This window comes from Aythya fuligula, chromosome 17 (assembly GCF_009819795.1).
Source record: "Aythya fuligula isolate bAytFul2 chromosome 17, bAytFul2.pri, whole genome shotgun sequence".
Classification (NCBI taxonomy): domain Eukaryota; kingdom Metazoa; phylum Chordata; class Aves; order Anseriformes; family Anatidae; genus Aythya; species Aythya fuligula.
In genome coordinates, this window is record NC_045575.1 from 3898440 (window position 1) to 3914863 (window position 16424).

Genomic DNA, 16424 nt, shown 5'->3' on the forward strand with positions numbered 1-16424 from the left:
ATAAATTGCAGCTTGCCCCCAGCCCCTGCAAAGTCTGGGTTGTGTTTTCACACCAGCCCTCCACGGGGCGAGACCGTTCCCACAGCCAGCGAGTCCCCACGCGTTCCTTTCCATCGGCAGCCTCGCCACAACATCACCAAGCCCTCCAAGCTCCAACTCCCAAGGAAAACTGCACCACTGCCTCTTTGAGCAGATGCCATTCATCACGGCAGATCATTTAACCGCACAGAGAGGAAAGTCGCTGGTGAGGCAGGAGCGGGACGGATCGGAGGTTAGACCTGTGCCAAGCTCCTGCTTCCAGAGCCCAAGCGCAGCCCCGCTGTTGATGCTCCACGAAGATCACTGCACTCGGTCATTAAATAGGTGTTTTAATAAACAGGTATATCCATCGTTATAAGCCAGAGCTCTAAGAGAGCTATCAGGCTCCATAATAACCCACAATATGGCCAACGAAGGCTCTCGTACCTGCCCATAAGACACCCTCACGGTGCTGATCTGAAGGACAGGAGACGCCATCTATCAGTTCTCGACCATTCCTATGAAGACCTTAATGTAAATACCGGCGATACGCGGCCACATTTCACGTAGGTGATGCTAAAAATACAGCTGAAGCACCGCAGGATGTTCAGGAGCAGTCCTCCGGGATCGCACTGGAGAATATTTAATAAAGTCAAAAGCTGCAGGCTAATTTCCCCTGAGAGTTGCCACTTAGAGCCTGTCGCAGTGAGGATCCATCACAGACAACACCGATTCACCCACAGCGAAGAGATTAGCAGCATGCATGCCCTGTCCCCAAAGCTCCCACCCCATAACCTCCCCGGGAGGATCCACGATCAAACCATTGCTCCTCGCTGTGATTTGGGGCGTGCAGCCTCCGACAGCGCCGCTTTGTGAGCACCTCTCAGCATGCCCGGCCGTGGAAGATGCAGAGAGGTCTGTTCTTTAGCCCAGCCTGGCTCAGCATCCACGCTGCCAGCAAAATAAGCCACCTCTTGGGCACGCCGACCCATAGGTGAGCTAGGAGGGGCACTCGGATTTGGCAGCAAAACCACCAGCCTCCAAACCACTACAAAGCCCGAACGATGCTCCGGTGCGCAAGGCCACAAGGGGAAGGCATCTCCCGTCCACTGCTTTAGGAAGTGGATGTGGGGTCACTGTCCCTTACGTAACAATAGCTACTCAGGGAGGATAAGATCAGCCGCTAAGCGGGATTACAAATTTATCTTCCCTCAGTAGTGTGATCTTCCACAAATAATCGTATCACGGAAAATAATACAGGAGGTATTTTTAAGAACCGTTCTTCGAACCGCTCGCAGAGCACGAAAACACCCACACGGCACAAATCAGAGCTTTTTTCTTTTGAAGCGCAAGGGCCACGCGTACTGTGGGGCGGTTGTGGATGTATGGCACTGCTGTTGCACCTCTTCCCCCAGAAGTTTTGGGATGGGGAGCACAGGCGCAGGAAGCGAAGCACCACGGCTCTGCTGTCACCGATAAGCCCCAGGAACACCAGGCAGTGCTCAGAGGGGCACAGCCAGCCAGCAGGGCTCGGTTCGGAGGAAGAAGTGAAGCACCACCAGCCCGTGCACCATCGGGAGCTGGGATTTGAGGTGCTCTGCCTTCTGACAGCACCGCCCCGCTGCATCGCCAGCTCAGGTGTGGAGAGCAGCTTCCTGCCGCAGCACTGCCAAAGCTGATACCGGCACGGTTTGAGATCCAACCCCTGAAGAGGATGAAAGGCAATTTTTACACGCTCGCTCCTTGCTTGGCACTGAGCAGAAGCAGCTCAAGGAGCTAAGCTAGCAGAAAACCACCCCACGAGCTCCCGGGGCAGGTACAAAGCTTCAAACCAACACTCGACTTGCAAATAAGCTTTCAGAGACCACAACTGAAATCCATAAACCTCTACCTCCTGGACTCAAATCCGGTGGTTTTGAGGTGGGATCAGAAGTATTTTCTGAAACTGTGCTGGAAATTAGAAACTCTGTGTGTAAACAACACAATTTGGAGCTGCGGGCTTCCCAGCACCATTTGCACAGAGACGTCGCCTCGTCCCACTCATCACTGCGCCAGGCAGCAGTGGACTTACTCCATCCGTGACATCCTGGGCTGATTTGATTGCAGGGCTGGCTACATCACCACCCACAAGACAGCACACGGCTTCCAAAGAGGCCCCAGCAGCTTCTAAATGACTTAAATTAAACAACTTCAATAGACGAAGCCACGGAGGACATGTGTTTAAGAAGTCTCAGGCTATTCATTGAGTGGAAGCGCTTCCAACGCTATCTCTTGGAAAGATCAACAGGCAGACAAAGTATTTTCACGCGTCACTGCTGTGTCAGTGAGCCAGCACACGCTCATGAATGTTTTGGTTCCAGGAAAAGTGACACACACGCGGTGTGACTCAGGGACCCCGCAGCAAGGCGGCCGAGACCAAGGATTTGCATGAGCGTAAACCAAGGACGTCGTCGCTGGTGGTGGGAAGGGGAGAGCCAGGATTTGCCAAGTCCAAGATAAGGTTCGCGTGCCCTGAACCATCTCTCTCCAAGGGTGGGAAAAGTACTCAGAAAAGATTATTTAAAAAAAAAAAAAAAAAAAGCAAGGCATGACTCTCAGCAGAAGGTAACTTGAGTTTCACAACGAGGATCCCAAGGAAAAGCAAGCAGCCATCACAGGATCTGGCAGGCAGCAGCTGGGAACGTGCTCAGGACAGGGTCCTGCTGTCCCTGTGCCACACACCAGCAGCGGATCCGTCACGGGAAGCTGCTCCTCGCTCGGCTTCTCCCTCTGCGTGGACTATTTGCAGCAACAGCATTAGAGCAACCATCAAGCAGATGCTTAAAAAATGCAGAATGACGTTCAAATGACATCTATCCATAAATCAGCCCAAACCACAAACATCTGAAGAAGATTTTCACTTAATCCAATTTACTGTAATCTCTCTCTTTAGTTAAAATGACAGAAATGTCAAAATGGGACTTTACTCCTCTGTCAAAGCATCTCATGGTGAAAAGGAAAATAAGCAGGCTCTCGCAGGCAGCACCACTTATTAGGTTAGAAATGTCAAAACTGTACTTTGATTCTAACTATTAGCAGTCACATCCACATGCTGTGCCCTTCTGTTTCACTTCATTTCCCCCAAAAGCGGGCGCCGAGCATATGCTCGATGCCAAGCGCCGTCTCCACCACGGCACAAGCCCCGCGTTTGTTGTTTCCCATGACCCTGTGCCCATCCTTGTTCAAGGACACGTAGCCTCTTCCTCGGGTCTGTCCCATGCTACACCTACATCTTGTTTACCATCAAATGTCTCAGGAAGCCTATGTTCTATTCCCTAAAAAAAAAAATTAAAAATAAATGAAAGAAACCAAACCTTCCGAACAGACCAACCTTAATCTGCTTTCCCCCATCTCTCCCCGCTAATTAGCAAACAGGATAATTGACTCTGTGCCTGGAATAAGCCAGTCCACAGATATATTTCTGCCGGTGAGTGTATGCGTGTTTTTCCCCAATGGTCACAAAAATTAAGCCATTATCCAAGAGTCCAAGAAAGTGAAAGAAAAAATACCTCCTGTCAGAGGCGGGGGTCTTCATGCATTATTTAATGAGAACTCTGTTGGCAAAACTGGTGTTGTTTTTATATAAAAGCTAATAGAAATTGTACCTCCAGGTGTCAAAACACTGATGGTAATTCCTGCTGCCTCAGACATCTTGATGTTTCAATTTTAGCAGTATGAGGAGCCTGCAGGGAATCCAAGAGGGTAAAGTGCTTGTACTCAAAGAGAAGCAGAGAGAAGGAGAGCCTTTTTATTTCTTTATACAGGGCTCAGGGGAACAGTTCTACTCACTGGAATTATCAGATCTGGTTCCCCTGCTCCTTCCCTTCCTTGAAAGAGGGAAGAGCAAGGTAGGCTAACAAGGAGCGATTGTGTCGTGTCGACAGGAAAAATCAACGAGGCTGCTAAGCAGAAGCGTCAAGACAAAGAGAAAGTGAGCAGAAGACAGTGCTGGGGTGCGGCAGCACAGGTGCAGCCGCCGTTAATGGATTAACGGGATGCTTAAATGGTTTCCAGAGAACAGAAAAGCTGCGATGGAACGGCAATTTTTTAATTTTTTTTTTCTCCTTCAAGTTTCTGCCGAAAAGCACAGCAGCACACTGGATCCCAAGCCCCTCTGTTACTTCCCAGCTGCACTTCTTTGGTCCTGCCCACTGGTTTTCCTCTTAAAAAACAAACTTCTGTAACATCCTGGTGCCAGTGCATGGAAGCATCCCCCAGGCCTTCCTTGCAGACCTTCCCAGCTCACCTTTTCGACGATCTGCTCACCTTCTCTCACCTGCCGTCATTCCTCTTTCTGACGCAGCAAAGATTTGATTTCCAGACCCCAGCGCTGACAACCCACACCCCGCAGGGCCAGCAGACCAGGATCTGGGCAGAAACGACTCAGCCCATCGCTTCCCAGCACCGTCACGGGGCACCAAGACAAAAAATAAAGATGCACGAAGCACCCCCACCGCGATGCACCCCTGCAGTGCACAGCGAGCTGGCCAAAACGAGACTCACGGCAAAGGCACGAGGCAGCAAGCATGCTTTCACACCATTTCGGTAATTCATTCGTTATGGGACTCAGGAAATCGTTGTTTCAGACCCGTGGCAATTCAGGAGCCTCCCCATTTTAAAATGCATCTGCACCAGGTGTGCCACAGCCCAAGAACCTGAGCTGAAGGTCCAAAATCCTACAACTTCGGGGCTCAATCTCCTCGGGAAGCCCCCGGGAGCACGTCACAGGCCAGGCAGCCCCACACCGCTTCCACCGCCGAGGGAAGAGGAATCCGGACAGCGGGAGGGGAGGGAGGGCTGGAGGAGACAGCCGGGGAGAAAACAATAGCTCAGGAATTCGCGAGCAGCTCGGCGTGGTGTTCAAGAAAATAAACAACTTCTCCACGCCGCCACCGCTCAGCCGGGGACACAAAGGTCTCGGAGAGATCCTCCGCTGGGTCGTGAACTCCCACAACCCCGGTTTCAAAAACAGCGCCGAGGAAATTCCCAAGGAAAAAGTCAGTGCAAGAGCGAGCTCAGCCCAGCAGTGCCAGGCCGGCCGCCCATCGCCTTCCACCCTAAGCACACGCCGAGCCCCTCACACGTGTGGGGTCCTCGCACCGAGCGGACCCACACCCAGCTCCCATCTCGCCCCAGCACAGCACCAGCGGCCAGGCCATGGAGAGGTCCCCTTGTACCCAAATTTGTGTCCCACAGGGTCTTCGGGCCCCCCCAGCACCCTCGCTTACAGCTCCGCTAGCGCTCCGGGGCTGGCAGCCGCTCCGAGAGGCGTTTGTTGACTTCTTGCTTCTCCAGCCGTGTCTCACAATGCGTGGTACAAACTTGGAGAGGCAATGACCTCATCCGAGCTGGGAAGAGGGAGGCGGGGGAATTGGCGACTTGCCACCTTCTCATTTTTCACATTACGAAAAAAAAAAAATAATAATAATTTATGAGAGAAAGTCCATTTTATTAGTCTAAAAAAAGAAGGAAAAAAAAATCCCATTAGAACGAGCCTCGGAGAGCGCCGCTTGCGCAGCCCCACTGCGGCTTCAGAAGGGTGCCCCACAGCCCCACGAGACCCACGGGTACCCCAGCGCATGGCTTTGGGGACACCCTGGCTCTGCAAACAGCTCAGGAGGGCACGATGCTGCGGCACAAGCATCTCTGCTGTCCGGCCAGGCAGATTTACTTCCCCTGCAATCACGGGGAGGGACTTCCAGCCCTCTCCACCACATAACCACTCTGAAAGGGCCATCACATACACAGACCGTGGCTGGCGACTGCATTTGGGGTTCAGGTACCCAGGAGCAGGCCGTCAGCCACGGCTCTGCGGTGAGCAGCGGGTGCAGGGCATGCCCTGGGCTCTGCCCCACACACCGTGCAGCCTCCCCGAACACACACACGGCATGTGCGCCGCGCGCCGCAGACACGGGACGCATGAATCCTGCATACTCACACATTTTATGCACTCGTATTACTTATGTTATAGATTCACACATACATTACTCATAACTGTTAAGAACAGAACATACAGTTCGTCCTGGCACGAATCCCAGAGGAAGAAAAAAAAAAAAAAAAAAACCAACAAAAAAAAAACCAACCTCGCAGTAACAAATCCAACTCGAGTCCAACAGCATCTGTGGTAGGAGCTAGAGGAGTATTATGGATCATTAAATTATTGAATTATTTTGTATAACACACCCGTGTGTCGCCAATAACACGAGTCGAGCCTGCTGTTTCGAGGAGCATTTCCCGACCTGAAGCACTCCCCCCGTCTCTGAAGTTTTTGCCTGGAACTGCCACACACACGCAGCAACCACAGCAAACACTGGGAAAAGCCATTTATTTCTGCAGCGTGCCTCTGACAGCCCCTCACGTACAGCAATCGGTTCCATGCCTGCTCTGTGTTTCAAGTCAGGGCCCAAACACGTTCACGTGGGACTGTAATTGTACCCAAACAGTGTTTTTTTTCCTCAAGTTCGGCACGCTGGCCAGAGCCGGCTGTGTTTTCCAGAGGGGACTGTCACAGCCGTTCAGATATTTCCTCTTCACACCCCACACCACGATGACAAAGTCAGCCCAACCAGCATCACCGAGAACCAAACTCCCCAGCAGGTCACCAGGCAATGAGGGAAATCACCGAAGTCCCAGCACACCGAAGCTTTCACCTGGGTTTTAACCACTACAGCAAGTCTGGGGCACATCAAAGTATTTTTCTTCATGCCCCCTCCACACATGGGCTTCATCCACTCCAGTTTTACACCCAGCCCCAGCGAGGTTTAAGAAGTCACAGTTTGTTCTTCTCGTTCACTGAAGGAGAGGGGAGCAGGAGGCAGCAAGGAGCAGCTCCCCCCAATGCTCCGAAGCCCCCGTCCCGCTGGGCACGGGATTCCCAGCGCGCCACCGACATCCTCCCCGGGGACTGCGGTGCCACGACCCTTGGAACCAGCAAAGCCGTCCAAGCTCCAAGTTTTGCGGGCAGAGTTTACCGGCAATAATTCCCTTTCTGCAACAGCCAGCACAAAAACAGCAGCTGCAAACTCCCACTGGCCTGACCGAAGTCAAAACACACCACGTGCTGCTTTTCAGGCAAACCCAAATTACAGCGTCGTCTGCTGACTGTTCCAGGGACGAACAAACCCACATTAATTACAGGCTAACTTCGCAATTCACCTCTCAAAAGCACGAAACATCAGCACAACTGCTTTGATCACAGCGACAAATCCGTCTCCAGCCGGCACAGCAATGTGTAAGACCAAGACAATCGGGGGGGAAAAAAAAAAGAGAAAAAAAAAAAAAAAAAAGGAAAACACAAACTTTTTCTCCCCATTCTGCTTGCTCACTACCTTCCCCTCCTCCCCCAAAAAAAAACATGCTGCAAGCCAGCACGGGCTGAGGGACACGGCCACGTCTGAGAGCAGCAGAGGCTCGCGAGCCCCTCGCAGCTCCTCTCCTCCAGCCTGAGGCCGGCCACCTCCGGGCAGCCGCAGGAGCGCGTTCCCAGCCTCCAGCGCCGCCGGCTGCTCCCGTGTCGCAGGGCCAAGTCCCAGCTTCTCACAGCAACTTCTTTCTGCCCCGGCCTGCTTCAGCAAGCCAGACAAAACGCCACCAAAACAAAAGCAGCCCGGCCAGCCCCGGGGTGGGGGCACTCACCTAGCGGCATCCCCGCGTCACCTCCGCAACCTCCCGCATCGTCAGCAGCCAGCGTCGCCGCTCGGAAATAAATAAGAGAGGCCACACAGCCTTAAAACTGAGCTGGAAATGAAATGGAAAGCCTGTAATTATTTCTCAATGCTCCTGCCAGTCTCAGCCTATAAACACAGTGGATTACATAAGTCCACCCCTCCTGTTTTGAAGCCAAAAGTATGAGCTTTTCCTCCAGCTCTGGCAGCAAGTAATAATTCCTCGTAGCCATGGCAACGCTGGCTGGCTTCCAGCAGACAATGGGTGAGTTGAAATACTGCGAGGCCTTTTTATAGCTTAGCTCTGAAACCCTCTAAAATATGAGCTATCTTATGGCTAACCCAACTCGACAACCTCTCTCCTCTTTAACTGTTTCCTGACGGCCGGTCCCGGGGTCGGGGATGGTTGGCGAGGGGCTGCTCCCGCTGCCCTCGCACCCCAGGCGAGGCCCTCGGTGGCTTCTCCTCATCCTGTGCCAAAATCCCAGCCAGGAGGGCCTGCAGCAGCTTGTGGGGACCGCCACGGGCTGCATGTGGTGTTTGGGTAGTGACTCCAGCAGGCTGTGCGAGGTGCTCCTCTGGGGTTCGCCTCGCTCAAGAGAAAGCAGCCAGGCAGCGAGGTGATGCTCAGGTGCGCGTTACGCCGCCCTTGCTGTCTCGTGTGAGTAGGGATGGGGTTTGTGGGGCTTCTGGGCACAATTTCTGGAGCAGCAGCAAGCCAGCAGCTTCCCAAGGCCTTCTTAGCACGTCCTGGGAGACCTCACCTGCCCTCCTGGATCTGCAGAGCTGCAGTGAGCCCTGGAGAGCCGGCCGCACGCCGGGCACCCCCTATCCCCATGCGGTTTGGGCACGTCCTACAGCAGGACGAGGGAAAAGCACGAACACACCAGCCCGAGCCAGACACAAGCCTCGAAGGGAGGAGGAGACAACACTCAAGGCACCATCCAAGTCAATGGCACACTTCACACTGTTGAAATTCAGGGGTTTAGTGACTGGATTGCATCCAATTCCACCACAAGCAGAGGCTGACGGACACGCGGCAGCTCCCAAGCCCACGAAGGCGGTGTAGGGCCTCCCACAGCACACCAAGCTGCCCGGGACAACCCCACAGCTCCACGTCCACCTCCGAGCTGGATTGCCACAGCTCCAAGGAACGCTCACCCCAAGGGCTGGGAGATCCCCTGCAATCTGCCGAGTTTTGCAAGTTAGCAAATAAGCAAGGGAAACAATAGAAATTAAAGAGAAAAAAATAAAATAAAAAAAAAAAGCAGAGCCAAGGCCACCGCAAAAACACAGTTAGCTGACTGGTGAGCACTTGAAATAGCGCTGCCAGCATTCACGACCCGGCTCCAAGCCTGGCAGCAGCCCTGGGAAACCCAAAGGCCCCAATTCTGGTGATTCTGCGGGGCCAGCCCCGAGAGCGCTTAGGAGGAAAGGCTTGAATGTGTGACCCAGGGGAGCCTTTCGCACTCAGAGAGTAGAAGGCGAGCAGAAAAGACCCATTTCTTTCTAAATCTCATTAAATTGGAGAGCACGATTGTGATTTTTTAATGCGCAGAGGTGATAATGCTGCTTGGAGCTCCAGCTCAATTAATTATTTTATGGGGATAAACACACGAGGACGCACTACACGCAGGCCATCAAGGTTTCCTGGTACCTGGCCTCGCAGGCTCAGCCCCTGCTGCAAGACTGCATCTCCTCGCACCACAGAGCAGCAATTCTCACCGGAGCGGGAATTACTCCTCGGGATGCATCAAGCTGGAGCTCAATTTGTAGCGCTGAATTCTCACAGAAACTATCTGGGGGAAGGAAAAAAAAAAAAATAAACACTCAAACAATTGTCTTCCACCTCTTAGCACAAACCAGGATGTGGCAAACCCTGGCAGATGCTCGTTCTTGCAGCGAAACCTCCGAGATGGCCACGAGCAGCAGTTGTTGCCTCGGATAATTGAACACACGTTGTGCTACTGCGGCGCCAGGCGAAGCCACGCACGGGGCAGGAGCCGCGGTCCTGGGAGCTCGGGGTTAATCAAAGCCCAGACTTGGCCGTCACCTCTCCTCACGCTGCTTTGTCACATACACGTCTGGAACACTTACGTTTTCTAGGCGAGAAGTGCAGTTTTTGGTTTTGTTTTGTGTTTTTTTTTAAATGACCAATTTTCTGGGTTCCACCCCGGTAAGTAAGAGGCGAGCAAACCACAGAGAACTGAAACCCGGAGAGCTGCTTTGGGGCGGGATCCGGCCCTGCCTGCCCCAACACCGCAGACATTTGGCTGAATTTCAGACTTGGCTCCCGGGGTGAAATCTCAGTGGGTCCCGGGATATCTTCCTGAACAGGCGGCGTTCGATCCCCGCCCCACGTCCCCAACCTGCTCCAACACTCGCCATCACCAAGATGGCGTTTAAGGAAATGTGGCCACAAAATACTCTCCCCCCCAAGTCTGAAAATAAAATAATAATAAAAATACAAGCTTTTTGGGGGAAAAAAAAAGAAAAAAAAAAGGTGATGTTTTCTCCCAGCTCTGAGGCATCACATGCACGTGCCCACAAAGACACAGGACCTTCAAAGCAGGCTTCGGGGGCCACAGGAAAGAGAAGAAAATGAGGTCAGAGCAGCTCTGGAGAAACCCCGCTGCCCTGCCCCAGACCAGCCTTCCTTCTCCGGGCAGGGAACATCCCCACAACAACCCCAGACACTCGGATGTGCGATCCAAAATGGGGAATAACAAGTCGCAACTACAAAGCCCCGCTTAAACTTTAAAATGGCATCGCACCACGCACGCTCTTCCAGCTTCGCCCCTTAATTAAAGAGGCTATTCTTTACAGCGCTGGAGCCGCTCCAACTCCCATTGTTAAATTTAAAATAAAATCCTGCAACCCCACAGCATCTGTAAGACATTAAAACATTCAATACTGACTTCTTTATTCAGCTTTAAGACATCATTTAATGATTTTTCCTCTCAAACCCCAAATCTAAGGATTTAAGGGAAATAACCAACAGCACCTTTTACAGGATGCTTTTTTTTTTTTTTTTTTTTATAACCGAACCTTCTGCCATAATATCCATGACCCTTAACAATTCAAAACTAATTGAAAACACTTGATCACGTACAGCTTCTAGACAGGCTGCAAGCCCAGAACCCATCCAGCTCCGGGTGTCAGGACAAAGCAGGCCCCATAGCATGGAAGCCAGCTCCAACCACGATCCCTTCGTGCTTCGGGACAAAACATGAAGCAAGCAGATTCGACCACAGAAAATCACCATGAGCACAAGATGAAATACATCAGAAAGACCATTTTGGTCGCTGCTAATAACGCTGTGCAACCACAAGCCAGACTCTTGTTGTTGTAACCACCAGCACTGCACGGTCGGCCTTCATTTCCCCTGCTCCCTCCGGAGAGGAGCCGCACGCAGTGGTGTAGAGTCATGCTGCCACCACTCAGGTAGTGCCCAGGCTCTGGAAAACAGCCGTACAGCTACAGTAAGGGGTCCGGACACGATGCCTTTCCTGATGGGATGTGGAGAACACCCTGGGCTGAATGCCAGGCCTCTGCAAGTCAGCGCGGCCTCCACGCGCTGCACGGGGAGCAGGAATTCAAGGCTGGTGTCCAGCACTATCACCTCTGACCATGTGCTGGGAGGCCACAGGGCTGCTGATGAGCCCCCATGTTTCCATGAAGCTCTAACAACACTGCTGGTATTCCTCCTGTTGGCACCTCCACAGCCCCAGAGATGTTTTGGGGTGATGGGTGGAAGCGCAGGAGACCTCAAGACTAACGTTCAAGTGCAGTTCAGGAAGGAGAAGGATGCCTGTGGCCTCCTCCCCAAGACAAAGGCATGCAAGAAGGTGACCTGGGTGAAAAGGGTGGCTCTACAAGGCGCAGGGCTCCAGCTGGGTGTCCCCAGAGCACCCTGTCCCCACCACGAGCCTGGGGACCATTCCCATCCAGCCTACACACCAGCGAGCTGCAGTCGCTTCCGTCGCTGTCCCGGTGATAGCATCTCATCGGCGCTGTGCTTGCGGCCACTGCTGCCTCCTCGCTCACCACCACTCCACTGAGAACACGAGAAGGGCAGCGAGGTTTGCAGAAAATCCCGGCGAGTTATCTCGAGCAGTTCCCACAGCTAATTAAACCGCTCAGTCATGCATGCCTTAAAGTTCATAAAACTCAAAAAAAAAAAAAAAAAAAAAAAAAAAAGTCACAAAAAACACAAATACAAAAGCCTGACAATTAGTGGAAGCAGCTTTGTTTGATCAACTCTCCCCGTCCTGCCAGGCAGCTGTGGCCACAGCACCAAACCGCTCGGGCAACCCAGCCCTGCGCTGACCGAGCCACCGAGCTCCTGCCCCCAGCCCAGAGGCGCAGCCACACGCCCAAGGCTCGGGAAGCCAAAGCCTTCAAAAGCACAGCCAGCCCCAGGCGAGATGCACACCGGGCCTGCCTGCCCCTACAAGTGGAGCCTGCAGGGGAAAAAAAGCTTGGCGTGGGCCAAGAGCGTCGTCAGGAACCCGCTCTGACGTCAGGCAACGCTGCTCGCACAGGCAGACCGGGGAAACACGTGGCACGTCCATAGGAACCGAAGGATGCTGGAAGAGGAACACAAAGAAGGGAGGAGATGGAAAAAGACGACTCATTCAGGCACCGATGCAAGAGCTGGCATTCCCAGGCAGCCTTCCCCTAAGCGGATCGGGAGACGCGGCAGCAGAGCGCAGCCCGTGCGCTCAGTCAGCCCGCGCCAGCGGAGCAGAACCGAGCTGACACACAGCCCGAACTGGCACATGGCAAAGAGCCACGGAAGGAGAAAATCCACATGCGTAGGCAGGCAGCTTAAAAGGAAAAAGGGAAAAAAAAATTAAAAAAAAAAAAAAAAAGAGGGGAGCAGGGGAAGCGTTTCATCATGCTTTTTAGAGCAACAAATTAGAAGGGAAGAAAAACAACATCAAGAACACGATCCAGAGCTGTGCTACAACAATAAGGCTTCGCAATTGTTTCAGGGAGCTCTGGATTGTACCCTTGCCAAAGGCACTGCCCAGGCTATTCAAAAAACTAAAACAGCGTGAAGAACTATTCCCCCCCCAGGCACGCCGCTCCGGTACGCGGGACCCCGCGCATCTTCCTAAGACGTGGGACAGAGGCAGGGCAAATGCAGGAGGCCGCTTGAACAAACCCCAAGCTCTGCAAGCAAAGCGAGAACACGGAGGAGATACTTGATAGCCGGTTACAAAACACATCAAATCCCAGAGCAACCCAAAAAAAACAACTCGCTCGGGCTGGATGTGGAAACAGGAGGCAAGCGAGATCAGAGGAAGTACGAAAATCCCTCTTGTGCAAGCCATGAAGCTAGGTACAGATTTGAGGACCCACGTCCAGCCACCGACCAGCAGCAGTGGCTTCACACGGGTTTTAAAACAAGGCTGAAATCTTAAAAATTTTTCCAACTTCTTTCTTAATGCAGGAAATAGTAAGCCCTGAGCCTACCAACCACCACACCGATCCTCTCTCCGAGGATTCGGCATCCCCTTATTTGCAGTCCGAGGTGGAAATATCCCATCAAGAAAAAAAAAAGAAAAGCAAACTGAGGACAGGGCTGAAGCCTGGCCACGCAATTGCGATGCCTCCGGAGTGCACGGCTGCTTTCTGTTTGTGTTCAGCCAGAGCTTCCCCTCCACGCCCCCCTCCTTCCCCTCGCACACCGAGATGCCATTTCAGATCTCCTATCTGCCGCCTCTGCCCACTGCATCCTCAGGGTTTAAAATAAGAACGCTCTGACAAATGCTGGGCAAACCCAGTCACTATGAATACTGCAAAAGCAGCGGCCGAGGGATATTGCAGCCGAGTCATCTGCTTCGATATTTTGTCCCCAAGAGCTCGGCCAATCCATTTAGCAATAGAGCAGGATGCTAATAATAGATACAAGGATACACAGGAGATAAATGTACACAAGACAAAAATAAACTCCAGCCTTGCTATAATTTCAATGCAGGAGCTAAACCGGGAAATGATAAATGAAGACAGTTTCCACAGTTGAGTCAAGAGGAAAATTTAACTCCCACCATCCCGCGAGCAAGCACGTCGCGCGCTGGGGGGGGAAACTTTCAGAAAGCTGAAGGGTTGGATGAGCATTACTTTTTCAATACGTTTTTCATTATTTCAAACAACACCAAAAAAACACTTTGCAGTGCTCCAGCGAAGCTAGAAGCAGATATTAAGCAACTGTGCGTGTTCTCGAGCTGCCTGCAGTTGCGGGGCCAACATCCAGCCCAAAAGCTGCCTTTGGCTCCCCGAGAGCAGTGTAGCTGCGCTGAAGCCCATTTTGATCTCAAATTAAAGCTTGACCACGCTCGTCCCCAGCTCTGTACTCCTACATACGTTTTTCCTTTACGAGTTTCAGCCCGTCTCCAGTCGACGCGCCAACCACGTTCCCCCCGCAGCCCCTGCCCTCGCCTTCAGAGAGCCGGCCCTGGCGTTTCCCAAATTAACTGTTCCCACACACAAATCCCCCCGAGGGCTAACTCTGCCCTTCCCGCAGGAATACCCAGAGGAGCCTCGGGGATTTCACAACCCTAAGCCAGGTGACGCCACCCGTTACACACAGCCACCTCCTGCGTGATCCAGCCAAGGCGCGCGCACCGCGGGCCAGAGGGGAGCTGCGGTCGCCTGGCCTGCCCCCGCCGCGATGGCTCGAGCCCAGGGCTTCACCCGGCTGCCCTCAGATGTATCCCAGGCTCTGGGCTCCCCAGCAGTCTGTGTGCCCCGCTGAGCCCACCCCAAAGGGGCTCCAGCCCCACAGCACCCATGGGGTCCACAAGGCGCTCTAAGAAGCGGCACGGCCACCCCGGGGTGCCTGCAAGCACTGCTGCACTGACAAGCTCTGTTTCTAACCCACAGCTCCCAGGATGGTGCCAGGTCAGCTTTCTTCTGTCCCTGAGCACCTGAAGGGGACCCCAAGCAGCCCTGGTATTTCTCCCATCTGATTCTCTCAAGCTCTCACTCTGCAACTCAACAGGCACGGGGTCGTTATCCAAGAGCGACGAAGGCCTGTTCCAACCTTAATGCTTCCAAGATGGACCAGAGCAGATCATGAACCACGTTCGAGCCCTTTCTCTGCTGCATGACTACCTGATCCTCTCCTCCCTTAAAAAACAGCCCTGTCTGTGGCTTTAGAGCCCATTAAAGGGCACATCTTGGGGCTAACAACCACATGAGCATCCTTCTTTGGGCAGCTTTTGGATCAGAATAAAGTCGTACAAGATCGTGACCAGACTGATGAAAGTGTAAGGAACTGCTCAGAAACCCTGCCCAACACTAACTCGAGGACAGGTAGGATGGTCCCAAAGGTCTCATCCAGGTTCAGAGCTCACTCAGTGAAGCAGAACCGGACCCTCACCTCTGCTCACCCTACTAAAAAGGAGCAAAGAGCCACGCTCAGGATGGACGAGAGCCTCTGCATCAAACCGTGGACATCTGGCACACTTTGCTGAAGGTCTCCGATCATGCACACAAGGTATAATGCTATCTAGTAATCTCAGGAAACATCCATGGGTTTTTCAACCTCCTCTAGAAATTGAGATTCAACAGGAAACCACAAATACACCAGGCAATTAATTTTTCTTTACCAAATGTTTTCAGTCATGTCGCAATTTTAACAGTAAGCAAACTCTTTGGGTTCCTTCCAGTTCTTGTGCAACGATGTTCCTCATTTTTCATTTTCTTTTTTTTTTTTTTTTAAATAATCTGGCTGAGATTTTCAAAAAGAATTTAAAACAAGTTAGGAAGCTGGTTTGAACGGAGCATACTCTCTCCACCAAATATTTACCCCCCAAGAGGTTTTTATGTCACACAGCGGAGGTTTTCTACAAAGAAAACAAATAAAGACTTTTCCCAGCTAAAAATACCGAGAATAGCCGAAGAAACAAGAGCAGAAAAACATACCCACCGACACAGGCAACACCGAGCCCTCTGAACCACATAAATAAAAGTCTCATTCAAACATTCCCCCCTTCCCTCCCAGCACCATTCCAGGAGAACAAAGAAACATTAAGGCTTACTTTCCTGGTGTACATTGGATCAGACCTTCTGTTAACACAATATGACAACAGCAATGAAGGGAGGAATATCACAGCTAAACAACCGTCTACCATTCCCCTTTCCTTCTGCTGAGTCCTTGCTGACGCAGGGATGGAGCAGCTGCTGTCTGTTTTTAAACAGCTCCATATTTCATAAGAAGCTGCTGATTTCTGAAAGGACAGAAACCCCAGCCAATGGCTTACAAAATACGAACCAAATGAAAGCAATTCAGGACACAGTCTTTAAACACCGTGTCCATTTGCTCTGCTTCCTTCCAAGATACCACCACAGCTGAAATCCCGGAGACAACTTCATCCTCTACCTTAGCCCAAAAGCCTCCGTTACCCCAGCAGCACAACTATTAGGTATTGATTTAACAAGAGCAGAGGAGTCTGGAAACCTATCCCATGGCTGTAGAGAAGAAAATCTTAAAATATGGGAGAAAAAACAATTCCTACAGCTCAACACCATCATAGGGACAGCACCACGTTAACATTTCCCTTCCCAAGTCCTGCCTTCTGCTGCCTAGGGGCACCCTATGGACATTAAATTGTCCCTCGGGATGGGAAGATTCTCCTTGCAGGACCCAGCCACACATCTTCACCATCTGAACACTCCCCAGCAAAAGATACA

At 52.1% G+C, this 16424-nt stretch overlaps 1 protein-coding gene across 14 annotated transcripts in view; it reads right to left on the bottom strand.

Annotated features, from left to right (window-relative positions):
- The window catches only part of NCOR2 (nuclear receptor corepressor 2), a 222326-nt gene that overhangs the window by 170161 nt on the left and 35741 nt on the right, over nucleotides 1–16424 (bottom strand). The window contains exon 1 of one of the 14 annotated variants that reach the window (XM_032198734.1): nucleotides 5286–5347. The exons of the other annotated variants lie outside the window; for them this stretch is intronic. The gene's annotated coding sequence lies outside the window, so the exon portion shown is untranslated. Of the gene's footprint in view, nucleotides 1–5285; nucleotides 5348–16424 lie in introns of those variants that run through there. 14 annotated transcript variants of the gene reach the window in all.